The sequence below is a fragment of the Drosophila innubila genome, chromosome X (genome assembly GCF_004354385.1).
Source record: "Drosophila innubila isolate TH190305 chromosome X, UK_Dinn_1.0, whole genome shotgun sequence".
Lineage (NCBI taxonomy): Eukaryota > Metazoa > Arthropoda > Insecta > Diptera > Drosophilidae > Drosophila > Drosophila innubila.
In genome coordinates this window covers 27209159-27226398 of record NC_047626.1, presented here as the reverse complement: position 1 = coordinate 27226398, position 17240 = coordinate 27209159, and positions in this window count along the sequence as shown.

The following is a 17240-nucleotide window of genomic DNA, read 5'->3' as shown; positions in this document are numbered from 1 at the left end:
AAAAAATTTTTTTTTATTTTATTTTTCCAATTTCGAAAATCGTGTGTATATATAGTATCCTTAAATTTTTCTTTTTTTAACGTTCTATATAGATATTTATAATCAATTTGATAAATATACTTTTCGGATATTCTAGCATTGACCAAATAGTATGCTTAGATATTTTGGCTGCATTTTTTTAATTGCTATCTATCAGAGCTGTACCAAGAGGCATTATTATTACTTTTTAATTAAAAAAAATTTGTGGTAGTGAAATTACATTTCACTATTTGATATTTGTAAATTAGCATTAAATTTTTTCTGTGGCATTAAGTAATTATAGTGAAAAAATATTTTAAAATTTAAATACCATTAATAATTACTTTTTTGGAAAAATTTAAAAAAAAAATTTAAAATAAAAATGATCGAAATATGTGAAAAAATAGTTTTTCCGATATTTTGCCCGATATTTATACACTATTTTCATGCGATAGTTTTGTACGATAGTTACTTTTTTGTACAAATTTAAAAGATCAAATATGTTGAAAATTGTTTTTCTGATAGTTTTCTCTATTTTTATACGATAGTTTTATGCTATAGTGTTATACGATAGTTCTATGCTATTTTTGTTTGCGATATTTATGTATAGTATTTTTATATGATATTTTAATATGTATCTTTTCATGTTACTAAACAGTTAAGATAGTCAAGAAGATCACAGGTTTCGAGGGCAGTTGAAAGCTGAAATGTCATTCATAAATCATACGCAACGATGCTGGCACGGCTACGATTCCATTGCTCTGGCTACGATTCGCTTATTTACCCGGTTTTTGTTTTGGTTTTTTCTTCCTTTCATCTTATTTTCTTCTCTTTTTTTTTGCGGGCGCTTTAAATCGATTCGCAAGCAAATTAAAACATTTCAAGATTTATACGCACAACTGTCAAAAAATGTTCAAGTTCGTTTATCAGCATGTCCCCCCCTTCCCTTTCTATCCCTGCCCCACCACCCTATCTCCACCTCACACATAGCATTGCATGCCACAAAAAACCTCCTGCCGCATAGCGCCCTCTTTCCCCCTCGAAATGCATTTGCAATCGCAAAGCACTTCCGGCATTCAATTTGAACTTTGCGCACAAAAAGGGCACAAAAGCACAGAAATTGTTCACATCGTGAATATATAGCCACCTACATATATACACATATATTTCCATATGTTTTGGCCCCGTTAAGCCGCGGGTATTTTATCCGAGTCGAAACTTTTGTGCGTGCTGCGAAAACATAACCCGCAAAAATTGGCTTTAACTTTTATGATTTTCATGATGAAAGTTAAAAAAAAAAAAAAACAAAAATAAGAATGAAAATGGAAATGGAAAAATAGAAGATGCGAAAACAGAGAGTTAAATCCGTTCCATAGGCTTCTCTCTCTCTCCCTTTCTCCCACTCTCTCTCTCTTTCAATGATAATATTTTTGCTTGAAACATGAAACTACAAATGAAATCATAATTTCAATTAAATCAAATATACACACCAACACACACACACAGCTGCAAAAGCTAAGTGCACTTTATTCAAATTTTGATATTTCTATCATTACTAAACATTATAGATATTAAGTTTATTTTCGAATTTACTTTGCTAGAAAAATTCAAGCTTCTTAGTACAATTATAATTTTATTATGATATAAGATCAATGCCTGAGGACGATCTATTAAAATATATGACGATCCTACGGTAAACTAAACTAACTTTCAAAAGTAGTTCATCTATTTAATAAAAACACATTTTGAAAGGCAAACTGCCATCAATTTATTACAGTACTATGAATATATGATTAACAATTTTAAAATTAAAAGTATGTGAATATTTTAAAAGGAAAAAATTTTAATGATACACACAGAACACATTTTAATACCCGTTACTTAAAAAATAAGTAAAAGGGTATACATATACATTCGTTAGAATGTACGTAACAGGGAGATGGAGGCATCTCCGACCCTGTAAAGTGTATAAATTCTTGATAAGCATCAACAGCCGAGTCGATATAGGCATGTCTGTCTGTAAGTCCATGTGAGCTAGAGATTAATATTATCTATAATATCACTTAACCGCAAGTAACACGGACGAGTAATACGGGAGTAATAGCTAACCAAAGTTATTATTTCAGTACAATCACATAAAAGTATGCAGTAGTTTTTATTAGATAGTAATTTCTTTAAAGTACTGATATATATTTATATTTAGATAAGTAACGGGTATCCTACGGTCGGGATCTCGACTTAAGCCTTTCCCACTTGTTTTCACTACGTTTAAATTCAGACTCGATATTCAAATGTAACGGCTTTAATCGTACTACAGTTGCTTAGTGGCGACATCTGTTGTGTACATAATAATTACAGCACCTAAAAGTATGCAACTCTTAGTCAATACACGAACCAAAGCAATTTACGATATACGATTTTACGATTAAAGTTAACAGCAAATTGTAATTTTAAGTTGTACTATTAACAGGATCATTCGCTGTTATTCAACATTCGACCTTTAAATAATAAAAAAAAAAAAATATAATAAGAAAATAAGAAAGAAAAATGCAAACTAATATCGATTTATAATTTGAAAATAATTACACAAATTTCTTTAAAAAATTGTACAGTGGTGCCACAGAAGCCGAAACCAACCGAAAATCTCCCAATGGTTTATGGAGATATGGGAGATTTTCGGTTGGTTTCTATTTCTGTGGCAGCCCTGATATACATTTTGAAAAACCATTAAAAACGATGTGCCCTAATATACTCGAATATGTAGTATGCTTAAGTTTTTCCAGAGTCCAAGCTCCCACATGTTTAATACAAGAAGTACGCTAACTCGAAAAGCCGTTAAGCTGAAAACTCTAACCGATATTATATGTGCTATCCGAAAACTGAAGCAAAACTTTACGCTCGCTGCTTTTGCGCCCGAAGAAGTCGACGGCGACACCAAAGTCAACCGGTTTTTATACTCTACAAATTTCGAGACTTATACATTTTGTAGTTAGCGTGTAACACAGGAAAGTTCCTTATATTAAGGTGTAGAGTACACATTAATTTAATTGAATATAGAATTATTACAAATTTATTTAAAGTTATTTTTTTTTGAATATGTGTAAATAGAAATTTAAAAATTAAAAATTAATCATATTAAACTAACAAACTAACTATGTATCAGATAAATTGAAAATTATTTTTTAATGACTAAAGTTTATATAGTATTTCAACCTCTATATCTGTAATAGTGAGTAGTTTCTAGTAATCAAAATAAATAATAAGATAATAATAAGCAATTGGAAATCAAATTATAAACAAAAATTAACCTTGTCAATGATATTATGTCAACTTTCTATAATAATATTATCATAATAATTCGAGAGTTAAGCAAAGGTAATTTGTGGGTCGGTTTGGGCCAAGTTAACAGTTCTGTTGCTTGTTTTCTCTGCCAACGTTGCTGGTGTCTTTGGTGTCGCTTGTTGTTATTGTTGTTCACTGCTTTTGTTAGTTTGTGCGCGCTACTCGACGACGTTGGTTGTTGCACCAAAAACACCAAAAAAAAAAAAAAGAAACAACGAACACCAGGAAAATATTTAAAAAATATAAAAAAAAACCCAACAACGAGCCTAAACCAATTCATGTGATTGTTGTTATCGTTCTTTTTTTATTTCGAATTACTGTTTTTTTTTGTTTTGTTTGTTGCATTTTAATATCCTGCTTATCGACGGGGAATTATCAGTGTTGAACAAGGAGAAAAAATCGAAATAGAGATCAAAACGCGAGTGCAAAAACAAAACAAAGCTGAGACCAGCTGGAGAATCGACTGCGAGACTAGGAGAAGCAGCTGGACGAGCGGAGAACGCAGGTGACGGAGGGACTGAAGAACAGGTAAGCCAAATCTTCCAGAACTGCCGTTAGACACTGAAATATTTGTTAAGCCAATTTGCAATGTGTGGCAACGTTGATGTTGTTGTTGTGTTCGCGTTTATGACAGAGCACGATCTAAATTTGATGAAGCCCCGCTGCATGTGTGTGTGTGTGCCACATATGTGGCACAGCAGCAGCAACAACCGCACAGTTGAAACAAATGCCAAGCGTCAAGTGGAGCTCAGCATGTGAATCTGGCTGTTACAACTTGCAACGGGTGAAAATTCTGTGGCGACAACAAACGCGCCACGCCCACTTTCTAGGTGGGAAAACCAGATGGCTCATGAATGAAGCTTCAAGTGTGCTACCCACATGAGAATTGCATAGAAAGGCGCAGTGAACACAATAACTCTGTAGCAATATTATCAAAGCAAAGGAAATTTCGTTAGTCAGCTTAGAATTTAACGAATATTCCAGAATCAAATGCGCAAAAAAAATAACAGAACTTACCAATTTAAAAATTTTAGATTTATAGATTTTACAGTTAAGTTTATATAACAATTTCACTGGCCAAAATAAATCTACATTATATATTGCAGAATCGAGGGAAGATCGAGAAACTATCATATCACACGAACGTTGAAACATTTTGTAAAAATTCTGGAATTTTAATGAATTTGAACTATTTAAAGTACTTATAAATAGTTAAAATTTATTAAAATTCCCGTACTTATAATAGTTAAAATTTATAAAAATTGCAGAATTTTCACAGAATGTTTAAACTTTTGTGTGATATGCTAGTTTCTCGATCTCCTTCTAATGTCAAAGCTTTAAGAGTGTACAAGAATTAAGTAAGACAAAATAAGTACTAAAAATAGTTTAAAGTTATTGAAATTATACAAATGTATAAGCCATTTTGGCAAAAACACAGCGATTTGCGATTTTCTGAATAAAGACATGCAAAGGGGCTACGAAAGATATATTACAGAATATAAAGTGCCTAGAAAGTTGCACTTGCCCATATACCATATGGAGATTTATACTCGTATGTAGGTCTGTGCATGAGGTGGCATCAACACCGGCATAGGGTAGACCAAAAAAAAAAGATAACGCTACGGAACTTAAAGCTATGCAAATTGATGTAAAAACCAGACACCGCGGAGTGGGAAAAAGCGGCAAAGCGGGAGAGCGAGAGAGAGAGAATTACAACAATTGAAACAGTTGCTAAGCTAAGCATCTCGACACATTGAGAATTGCATAGAGAGGCGGTCGGCGGTCGGCGAATGGCGCACAACAATCCCAAGAGTTTTGCTATGACTTTGACTTGAGACAGTTGGCCTGGATTTTTGGGTTGTTGTTCGTAGTTTGCAGGTTTTTCATTTCTTTTCTTTTAAATTTTTATTTTTTCTTATTTCATTTCTTCTCTTGTTTTCTTTTGCTTTGTTGCTTTTCACGCTTCTCGGCTCAGGTTTGCGCGCCAAGTGAACTGAACGATGTCAGTGAATGAGTTGGTGGCATCAAAAGTGTTGCAGCTGAAAGGGGCAACAACAGTAACAGCAACAGCAGCATTAGCAGCAACAGCAACCGCAGCAACATCAACAACAACAGTGTCGTCAGTCGCATTAAGGCAAGAAATCTTTGTCTATTAAGGTTTACCTGGCTGTGTGTGTGTGTGTGATGTGTAAGTAATTAAACAGACAACATCTGCAGCTCAATTCACAGGCATTGCTGCTGTTGCTGCTGCTGCTGCTGCTGATGTTGCCGCGGTGCGTTGCAAGATTTATTTATGACTTGACCATTCACCCAGCAACAAAAGGAGTGGGGGGGGGAGGTGAAGGGGCAGTAGATCAGCAGGAAGGGTGTAGGGTATGGTTGCAGCCTCTGCACCGATGTCTGATGCTGCACGGCATTGGCTAAAAATGCATAAACAACATAGAAATCAAGTTTAGCAGCAGCTGCAACATTGTGGGGCAGGAGAGAGTGCGGCGTGGCATACGGGATGCGGCATGTCCAGTGGATATAGCAATTTACTGTGCAATTGCCAAAGAGTGCTGAGGGGGAGAGAGAGAGAGAGCAGCAACGCAACAAAATCAAGATGTTGTTGCAAGGCCTGGAAAATTCTTCGACACAAGCAACTTGTGGCTCTTTGGACTTGACTTGGACTTGTTGTTGTTGTTGTTGTTGCTTCCACAGTGTCTTCACATTTTGCTCGGCACTTTTCGTTATTTATATTTATCAGCATTTTTCTTGAGTGCGGCGCAAACAAGTTTTCCAGCATGCATTTTAGTTTTTCTTTTCGAGCTTCAGTTCTTCTGATAAACCCAACAACAACAACAACAACATCATTTCTTTGCGCTCCGTTGATGTTGTTGCCTGGAATTCAATGCCGCATAGCAACCACAACAACAACAACAATTTTATTGTTATTATTATTATTATTATTGCCATTATTATTACTGTTATTATTATTATTATTATTATTATTGCTCAGCCCAAAATGTCAAATAAATCATTCGATCTACAGATTTTTGCATCTTGATAACTTAACGATCGAGTTTCGATTCGGGTTTCTATTTCTATTTCTGTTCTTATGTCGATTTCGGGCGAATTTGTTGTAGACAGCAACATAATCATTGCAAATGATTCAGCCAAACAAGTCTCTGTGCAACAGCGTGAAGAATTCTGTTCTCAGTCAGATAAATTCCAATACTTAAGTAGAAAACTTACTTTTTTTTAGTTGAGTAGGCAATTAAAATATCATTGATACGCATTTATATGCTAAATAGATGCAAAGATATTGCAGACCTGATGCGCACTTTCTATATTAAGGAAATGTGTGAAACCTGTCGGATTAGAATGCAAATATATTTATACGGATTAAAACTATCTTTCTTTATTAAACATTTCCAATTATTATCCCATTTAATCAACTTTAGAATTGTTTTTTTTGGCTTTTATGTGTGATAATATCCACATAAAATGCTAAGAATCTTCTTGTAATACGATTATAAATGTATCTATAATATATATAATCCGTACCTAACATCCTAACCGATTTACATCTTTGTCAAGTGTGGTAAGAGGGCAGAATGTTTTTTCCGCTTTTAAGATTGATATGCCACAACCATGTACTGTTGAATGATCGTTCATCACCTAATGTTCTGTAAAGACTTGGTTATTAGGTTTTTATATGTGGTCAATTCCACAGAAATGTCAACTGCAGCCAATAACTTAAAGTTGATCAAAAACTTACATCTTGTTAAATTTTCTCCGAGAGACATTTTCAGTAAAGTACTTACTTAAATAATTTACATATTTAGTATAAACATACCGACTGAATCTTTGAAAAAAAACAGTACTTCCTCTATATTTAGAAATTGGTTTTCAAAGTAGAGTGTATGTATTATAATGATTATTCGACGAAATCTCGCATCTAATATTAAAAAGATAAGTAAAATGCAAAGAAAACGCTCTAATTCTGATAATTCTGATGTTTCGCCTTTTGTCAAAAAATAAAATAAAATAATTTGACATATGTTTATTTTTTACTTTGAAACCGTACGAATGTAAAATTCGACATTAAAGTATTGACCATATATTTATATCGTGAATTATATTTTTAACCAGGCATATGCTTGCTGAGTGTAAATCGCAACGTGGTTGTTCAGATGCAGGAAATGTTTGAGGAAGATGAATTAAGCGTATTAGCACTGACTCGATAAGAGATAAGCAGTTTAAAACTAAAATTTGTCAATTTATGATATTGTTTTTTTTTAACAAGAAACTTTATATTTGATTTACGGGACTAACAAAATTGGTTGCTACGCCCATGTAGATAGTTAAAATTCAAATGAATTATTTATGAAAACTGACATTTGTCCTTAACTTAATTATTTTACATAGTCTAAAGCTTTTCTTAGCTTTCTACATTATTAAAATATCATTCATTCCCTAATATAAAATTTATTCTTTCTAAAGATCAAAACTAAGCCGGTATAATCAAAAACAAGCCAAATATCTAAAGTATCTGAAGATCTTCAGCCCTATTGGCATCATTCGAAATACTTTAAATTTCACTCAGTTTGGAATACCATTTGGAAATAAAAATAATTTGCTATGGGGAAATTTAGTAATGCTCCAATGGCCCACACACCCATATCTTGGGCTTTAAGTGGATTTGACACATTTCACCAATCCATCATCTCTCAGTTAACCAAAGATGACAAACTAAATACAACTTTCGCAGTTTTTTAATGGCAACTCGGCCAAGAGTGTGTGAGTGTGTGTGTGTGTGTGTGTGAATGTGTATTTATGTATATTTTGTAATCTATTCACGTTGATCTGTCAAAATCAAATCAAACAATCATTTAATTAGCAACCACAACAACACTAACTATAAACATAAGAAGAAGCAGCAGCAACAGCAGAAGTTGATGAAAAAACGAGGACACCAACTTCCGCACGCCATAAAAAAAAACAACACACAAAAAAAAAAGACAACGAGAAATTAAAATTGAAATTGTCTGCTTGGGAGTCGGTGCTTCATTGAGTGTCTGAGTTTGAGTTTGAGTGTAAGTGTGAGTCTGAGTGTGAGTGTGAGTCTGAGGCAACGCCTGGGCGTTACCTTATCGGTGTAAACTTTCTAAGCTTTCAAGATTTTTAAAAAGTGTGCAAATATTTCCATATAGAAAGTAAATGAAATTTTCGCGCAAAATAATTGCCATAGATGCATGAGGAGAGGCCGTGTACTTGCTTGTTAATATACACAAATACACAGACACACACACAGGCATACACAACGACCTACACCTGCTGCAGCCGCAGCAACAGCAACAACAACAACAACAACAAAGCCAAAGGTCTGCGCCAACGCCGTCGTCAACTCCGACGTCAACGTCAACGTCGCGTCGTCGCATTGTCAACGGGCAATCAGTGAAAGTTAAATCGAACAATGCATTCGACTCTTTTACTTGAGCGCGCTCTCTCCATCTCCATCTCTACCTCTATCTCTGACTCACTCTCTTGTCCACCTGCTCTCACAGCTTGAGCTGTCGTGGCCGTTGTAGGCGCGCCGCAGGTGCCATTGTTGTTATTGTAATTTCACACTCTTCACAAGCAAAAGTGAAAAGAATGCTAAAGCCAAAAAAAAAAAAAAAAACTTACGCTCACGCACCCAAAAGAGCAAAAGCTCTTGCACGCAGCTCAGACAACATGGGAAGCTGACAAAGAGAGCGACGATGACGATGACGACGACGACAACAGCGACTGGGACTGCAACGTCGACGGCGACGGCGACGGCGACTGCGCGAGGTTCATCAATTTAATTAACGCGCGTGTGAAACGCAACGGCAACAATAGCAACAACAAATTTGACAGCGCTGTCAGTTAAACAGTTAAGCCAAAGTGAACGAGACAACACAAAAGAGGCAATACACACAATGACACCTCATACATACATACACACACACATACAAACACTCACACACAAGCTTGGCAGTAGAAGCTGTTTCTTATAAATATTAATAATATTATAATTTAATTAACGTAGAAATTCACTTAACCAGTCATACTGAAAGCTTACCCTTATTCACATAAGAGAGTGCATTTCTCTCTAGGTTTATGTGGAACGGATCCTTTCAGTGATTTCAGAATTTAGAAGAGATAAAAAATTTAATTTGATAGAAATATCTCTAGATAGAAAGTCATTAAAATAGTTATAATCGGGGTAATTTTTCAATACGAAAAAGATTCTAAAAATATGTTCTTTAATATTATAAAGCCACTATATTTATTCATCATCAACAACATAATCGAAAACATCTTTGTATTTATTTGTTAGTTTCTGAATCAAAAATTTTTTTAAAAAAAATCTGTGAAATATACAATCTTTTTGTAGTACAAAGAGACAATAAAAATGTAATGCCTACAATCTTTAGCTATATATGTATATGGGGATCGCAATGGAAGATAAGTCCCAAAAATTAAATAAAAAAAACTAGGGGGCTCCACCCCGTGCTCGCTTCGCTCGCCTACCCCCGGCTCGCTTCGCTCGCGGAGAGGTGCGATTACAGTCGAGCACGATCGACAGTAGGATACCCTGAGCCTATGTACTCTTTTATAAAAGTTGATTTTCGACCAATTGTTCCTATGGCAGCTATATGATATATGGAACCGATTTTAACCAAATCTGGTCAGAATGTACAAAACCTAAATTAATGCATATTCTATCAGTTTGGTTAGGATGTCTTAAAAAAACAAAAAACTTTTTCATACTAATATTTTATTTTCTACCAATCGGACCTATGACAGCTTTATTATATAGTCGACCGATTTTAACGAACTTCGGCCAGGATGGACAACACCAAGTTGATGCATATGCTATCAGATTGATTAAGATATCTTAAAAAACAAACAACTTTTTCATACTAGAACTTAATTTTCGATTAAGCGTCCCTATTGCAGCTATATGATATAGTGGACCAATTTTAACCAAATTTGATCAGGATGTATAATACCAGCCCAAATGCATATTCTATCAGTTTGGTTGTGATATCTCCACAAAAAAAAAATTTTTGTCTTACTAAAACTTCATTTTCGATGTATCGTTCCTATGGCAGCTATATGATATAGTAGTCCGATCCAAAAATACAAACAAACTTGATCTGCCTATGATATCCAGGAACCTACTTACCAAGTTTGAAGTCTCTAGCTTTTATGGTTTCTGAGATCGACGCGCTCAAACAGACGGACGAACGGACAGACAGACGGACATGGCTCAATCGACTCGGCTGTTGATCCTGATCAAGAATATATATACTTTTCGGGGTCTGCCACGCCCCCTTCTGCCTGTTACATACATTCTGCCAAACACATTATAACCTTTTTTGCCCATTTTTAATGGACTCAGGGTATAAAAAATATTTTTTAACAGGTTCATAATAAAATCTCAAAGAATGTCTTCCAGGGAAATCAGGTGCTATTTCTGAAACTTGTTTGATACTTAAGTGTATACTCGACTGTATTTCGTTATTTCGATTACAAACTCTATCGATAACTAAGTAATATCGCCTAACGTAGCCCCTATCAATTATTATAGATGATGAATTCGATTTTTTATAATTTCGAAATGATTTTGCAGTTGATCCATTGGGGCTACCAGGTGTTACGCCCGCATAGGGAATGGGAATGGGCAAATCACAGTTATTTGTTTACGCATATTTCGTTAGTGATGTTTCTTTCTCTCTGACTCTCTGTGGCTGTTGTTGTTTTTGCTTATGTTATTGTTATAAATTACATGCAAATACAATTTATTGAAGGTGAACGGAAATGTGAGCTAATTTTCGAATGATTAATGCGTTTTATGGGGCTCGCGGACCAAAAGTGATTTACTTTAATTAATTAAATGCTGAGATAAAACAACTAAGTTAACAACAACATCATCAAGAGGAGGGAGACGAAGACGCTGTGGTGGCTGGCACATGGAAAATGAAGTCGAGCAGCAGGCAACGAAGCGCTTAAAAGTTTCTTGACCTTCACGGCGCTGTTTTCTTTGCGCAACAACAACACCAAAAAACAGCAACAGCGAGAGCTTTAACAGCAACCGATTCATAACTCACGACTTTCGCGACAATTTTCACCTATAACTCATCTAAATGGTAACAAAAAACCCGCCAAAAAGGCCAAACACTTAAACCCGTTTCAAGCTAAAAAATACTCTTTAATATGCAAGTGCAAATTACTTTTGTTAACTAATTGTCAGCGAGATAAAAAAAAGCTGAGTTTTTTTAAGATATATTTATTTATTGAATGTAAAGAAAATAAATTATAATAACAACATTTTTAAACCAACGATATATGTCTTGACAATACTTACAAAAATCAAACATAGGCTTGTGGCAATTCCTTACAGAGACAGAGACGTTTTCTCTTACTCTCTATCTCTATCTCTAAAAAGAATTTGATTATTTTGAATAATATACTTCATAAAAATACATTAAAGAGGAATTTCAATATACAACATAAGGAAGTTAAATTGATCGCTAATCGATATATTCTGATGGTTTATTCTTGGCTGCGTAATATTTCAGTATTTCATACGTTACTAATCTTTGTTAGAAGATCTTAATAAATTTACTCGATATAATTCTCCCATCCTCATAAATTATATGAATTGGCATTCGATTCAAATTTGATAACAGAACTACCGATCTTCTTTTAATGTAGAGCAACTTTCTAGTCAAATAAATACATGTATAATAAATATCGATCACCATTATCTTGATTGCAACTTGATTTACCTTTTTTTTAAGTATTAAATCTATAAATCTGTTATGTCTATTTCACATTAGGAAACTAAATGTGTTGGTGATAATATTTCTACATATATCAGATCGACCTACTTATATCTGAAGCTAGATTACATAGACCTTTTAATATATCTAGTTATTAATTGGTGTTTGTACTATTATTTTTAAATATGTGCTAAGTTGTTACAAATTATATGCATTGCTTTTGCAAATTGTTGTAGGGTATTGCCGTGTCGTCACAGCAGAGACGCTGAGATTTGTTAACATGTTTTTATTTTTAACACACTTAATAAAGATTTGATGTTTATGTTGGCATTCGTTAAGTACCCGCAATGTACATGCAAATATATCTATATATACGATATATAAATCTGTTTTGCGTATAACTAATTGGAAATTTGCCCAAGACAACGCAGATAATTCAATATTTTTTTCGAGTTTCGCATATTAAATTGGCACATAAATTTAAAAATTTTATGACAGGATATTTTTTTCAAGTTTTTGACTTTATTTTATTATTTTTATTTTTCAATTTGTTGGTTTTTTTTAGCGGTCAGCGCCAGAGGCGACAAAAATTTATATATTGCAAATGAAAAGAGATTTTTTTTCTTTATACTTTTTATGTGCATCATTAGAAAGTGAATTGCTCGTGTGTTGTTGGAGTTGTTGTTACTGGTTTGCTGACTGATCAGCAGCACCTTTCTCTTAACGAGAGAGCGAACTGAGAAATAAAAAAAAAACACACAATCCAGACGAACGCGAAATAATAAAATACAAAAAGAAGAGAAAAATAAATGCCAAAATCGATTCGCTTCGGTTGGAAACCTGGCAACCAGACTTGGATCAGGCCAACTTGAAATATGAAGTTGGCGATGGTCAGATCTTGGCTATGGCTAGGGGAATCGTTTGGGGAATATGTAGGAGTATGAAGCGGGGTTGAGCCAATGGCAACGGTAGCAATGGACAGTTTATGAGGGGCACTGCCTGCATTTTATGGCCAAATAAATTAAATGCAAATTAACAAACATTTTGAACGCTAAATAAAATAAAAACAAAAATTCCACAAAAAATGTTTATAAATGTTTTAAACTGTATGTTGAAAGGAAAGCCACTCCCATGTCCATATAATGTGCATTGTCAACGGATTCGTCTTGGCTCTGACAATTTAATGCTCCTCTATTTCATGTCCAAGCAAATCAGACAATTTTGAGAGCCAAATCATAGTGCAAGATGATTGTAAATGATGCCGTTTTTTCTCCCCTCATGTCATTATGATGAGACACACTGTGAAATTGGCCAAACAACATTCAGTTAACTTTGCTAACAAACACAATTACCAACTAATTTGCCTAATACTTATGTCAATCATTGCATTATTATTTTTTCAAAATTAAAGTTGAGTTTTGTCTTCATTATATTTATCATTAATATAATATTTTCATGGAACTGACAGATGGATTTGACTTGTTAGGCGAAAAGAAAAACTTCCAAACCGCCACAAGTTCGTTATAAATACAGCAATACAGCAATAGATATACCCTGTAAATATTAAAAAATTAAAAATTATATTAATAATTATTATTAAATAATCTTGCATAATAATAAATAATAAAAATCAATATATTCCTTCTTTAATTCCCTGTATGTAATTTAGCAGCAAAATTTTTACTAAGCATTTTAATTTTTTTAATTAAAACACTCTAATCTTAATTATATATGTTTAAAAAAATGTTAATGAACTGAAAAAAATTAAAAATACAAAAAATAAATTGCTTTGGAATCGAAATATAAAATAGAGAATAACTACTAGGATATCTCTCAGCTGGGCACAGAGCTGTCGAGAACTCTTAACTTCATATTATGGTCTTCTTAAACGTTCAACTTCCATAACTGAACATAAGATTATCCAAAGGTCAAATAAACTGCTTTCAGATTTCAATATTATAGAAAAAATACCATAAATAAATTAATAAAAGCAGTAAATAATTATATCATACGTGCATATTCTTATGATTCAGATACGAAAATGTCTGCAATTGAGTTGTTGAATTGCCGCTTATGGACATGGCCATATCCGTATCTGACTGCCGTCTCGAACTGTGGCAGACCAGTTAGTTAACTGTGAACTTTGCGCCTTAATTAAATGTTAATACAACCACTTTTGGTTTCACAGGGCCCACGAATCCGGCAGCCAGGCAGCAGTTTTGGCCATTAACTGAGGCTTGTAGACCAACTTGTGTTTCACTTTTGTTTTCATTAAAAACCATTAAAAATTACTGTTGTTATTGTTGCTGTGAATTTTTATTTTTTTACGTTTGCAGTTGAACAATTTGAATCGGACAGGTAGCCAAATGGGGGGAGCGGGAGAAAGAGTGGAAAGGGGAGGGCTCACTTCTCTATGTTTCTCAGGCCGAGCGTAGGCAACATGCGACAATTGAAAGTGTTGTCAATTTTATTTTTATTTGCGACTTTTTTCACTTTTTTCTAGTCGTTGTTGCTTTTATTTATACATTTATTTTTGTCGACCAGAAGACACAGTGTGTCCATTTGGCGGCCACTTTGACTGCTGCTTCAGATTTCCGTCATTAATGTCATGCGACATTAATCTTTGTTGTTGCTGTCGTTGTTGCTTTGCAGCTTGTTATTTTTATTAACATAGTTGTTGTTGCTGCTGCTGCTGTTGTTATTATTATGATTATATTTCGCATTGTCTTTTGGCGGTCGACCAGCGCCCAGCGGTCACTTGGACAGCCAGTTGACCCGCTCCAAACACGTCTTCAACTTATACTTATACACACACACACATACACATACGAATGCTTTTTCATTTCTATTTTCATTTTCAGTTACAGCAAAAAAAAAAAAAAAAAACATAAAATATATGCAAGTAAACATATCTTTAACTTGACAATTAAGGGCATTGCAGTGGGAAGTGTGCAAAAGGTGTAACGAGAGCTCAGAACAGGCTAAAACATGTTGGACACCAAACCTATTTTATCTTTAACCTCACACTATTTTATTTTCATTGATAAAAGCCGACACTTATAAAAATTCTTATTAAAAAAATCAATCTATTAATCAATCATTTTTTTCTTTTTAAATACATTAAATTAAAATTTAAATTTAAATTTTAGCGTTAATTTTTAAACTGCTCACTGACGACTTTCGAGTGTGATAACTAAACTTTTACATAAATCTTAAATTGTTTTTTAAATTAAATTTAAATTAGAATATTATTTAATTCATATGTGTCTTCCACTTATAATTTAACAAAATGAGTGCCCAATGCTTCACATTATCAACTTTATTCAACAATTGATATCATAATATTAAGCTCTTTACATTGTGAAGTTATCAAAATGTATTTATTAAGACTTTACAAGTTTATTCGAATTTCATTTCGTTTATCATTTTGTGACAGATTTTTAATGAAACCAGCAACGACATAATATACTCATTTAATCTTTGGCTTTAGCTTAAATCAATAATTTTATCAATTGGTTGACCCCGCTGAAGCCCACCTTATCGACCCGGTTAAAACTGAGGCTATTTCTTACATACACTCAATACAATCGATCAAATCATATTTTGACCTTTTCGGCGCATTAAGCAAATTGGATTTTTTCATTCAATCTCTCAGACATAAAAGGCCAATCAACAGAGTCGTGCGATCGTTGTTGTTGGTGTTGTATCTTGTTGTTGTACATTTACTTGACTTCTTCAATGACCCACTAACTGGAGGCATCGAGCACGGAAGTGGACAACAAGCTAACGTTTAGTTTTCTCACATTGACGGGTATTTAAAATGTAATTAAATGATATTTATATAAGCTCATACTTATACTTATACTTGACGTATGTCGAACGAAAGTATACTCACATATAAAATCGAAGAGTATAATAATATTTAGATATCTTAATAACTTAGGCTGATAATAATCAAATCCGCATGGAAATCGGTTAAGATTTGACAAAGTTATGACAGTTTGAAGTTTTTGAAGAAGTTTTAAGAAAAGTATGGAAAAAAATGTACAGTGCTGGAAAAGATTTAATTTTGCAATTCTTTGCAAAATCGAATAAGAGTTGTTTTGTCGTGAAAATCGATATAAATAAAAAAATCTTCAATGGAGTTACATTTTTGAAATTCGCTTCTGGGAAAATCGAGCTTTCAATCTGTATTTTTACACCACTAATTTGTATGTAGTGACTTGACCCAAGAATAGTAAGTCATTGTATCATATCTTCATGACTTTTCTATAAGTATTTAAACTATCTCATAGTCATCCAGCATTGTACCTTAAGTCTTATATCGGCCAAGTCAACAGAGTGTAGAAACTTACTTGCCACATTTGATGTACGCATTTTGCTTGCTCCATATAAACGAATTCGTACAATAAAAGTAAAAAAAAGAAAGATTATAGTGAACCAATTTAGCGCACTTTATAAATTATTTTTTTTTTCGTCTGTTTTTTGACAGCAACAATTAATAATATCTATTGTTGTTGTGTTGGTTTTGTGGCAGGCGGCGCTTTTCATGCCATAATTTTCAGCTTCCGCAATTCAAATATATAATGGAAAATTTGGCGATAGCAGACTAAGCCAGGGCATGATTCATGAATTTTTACCTACACGTATTTAATATAGGTGATTAGCGTTTTTTTGTAACTGCAATATACCCTATATTTATAATGATTTAAGTGTGTATGATTGTTTTAAGAATAATAAAAATACATTATATTAATTTTCAAAGTTAAAGCCCTGATGTCTGATATATATGTACATATAGTATTATATCTTCCATATATTCCAAAAATTTGAAACATCAATTGTATCTAATGCAGATTGCCACATGTAGATTCACATACAGAGTGTACAGCTCACACGACTGGTGACTTCTAATTTTTTTTTTTTAGTTAGTATTTACAATAATAACAAATGTTGAAACAATTTTTTTATTTAATATATGCAAAAAATAGAAAACAATTATAAAATACAAAGTGAGATAATACTTATAATGGGAAATGTGAGCCAAGTTTAACATTTGCCTGCTCAAAGAGTTTAGGCGTC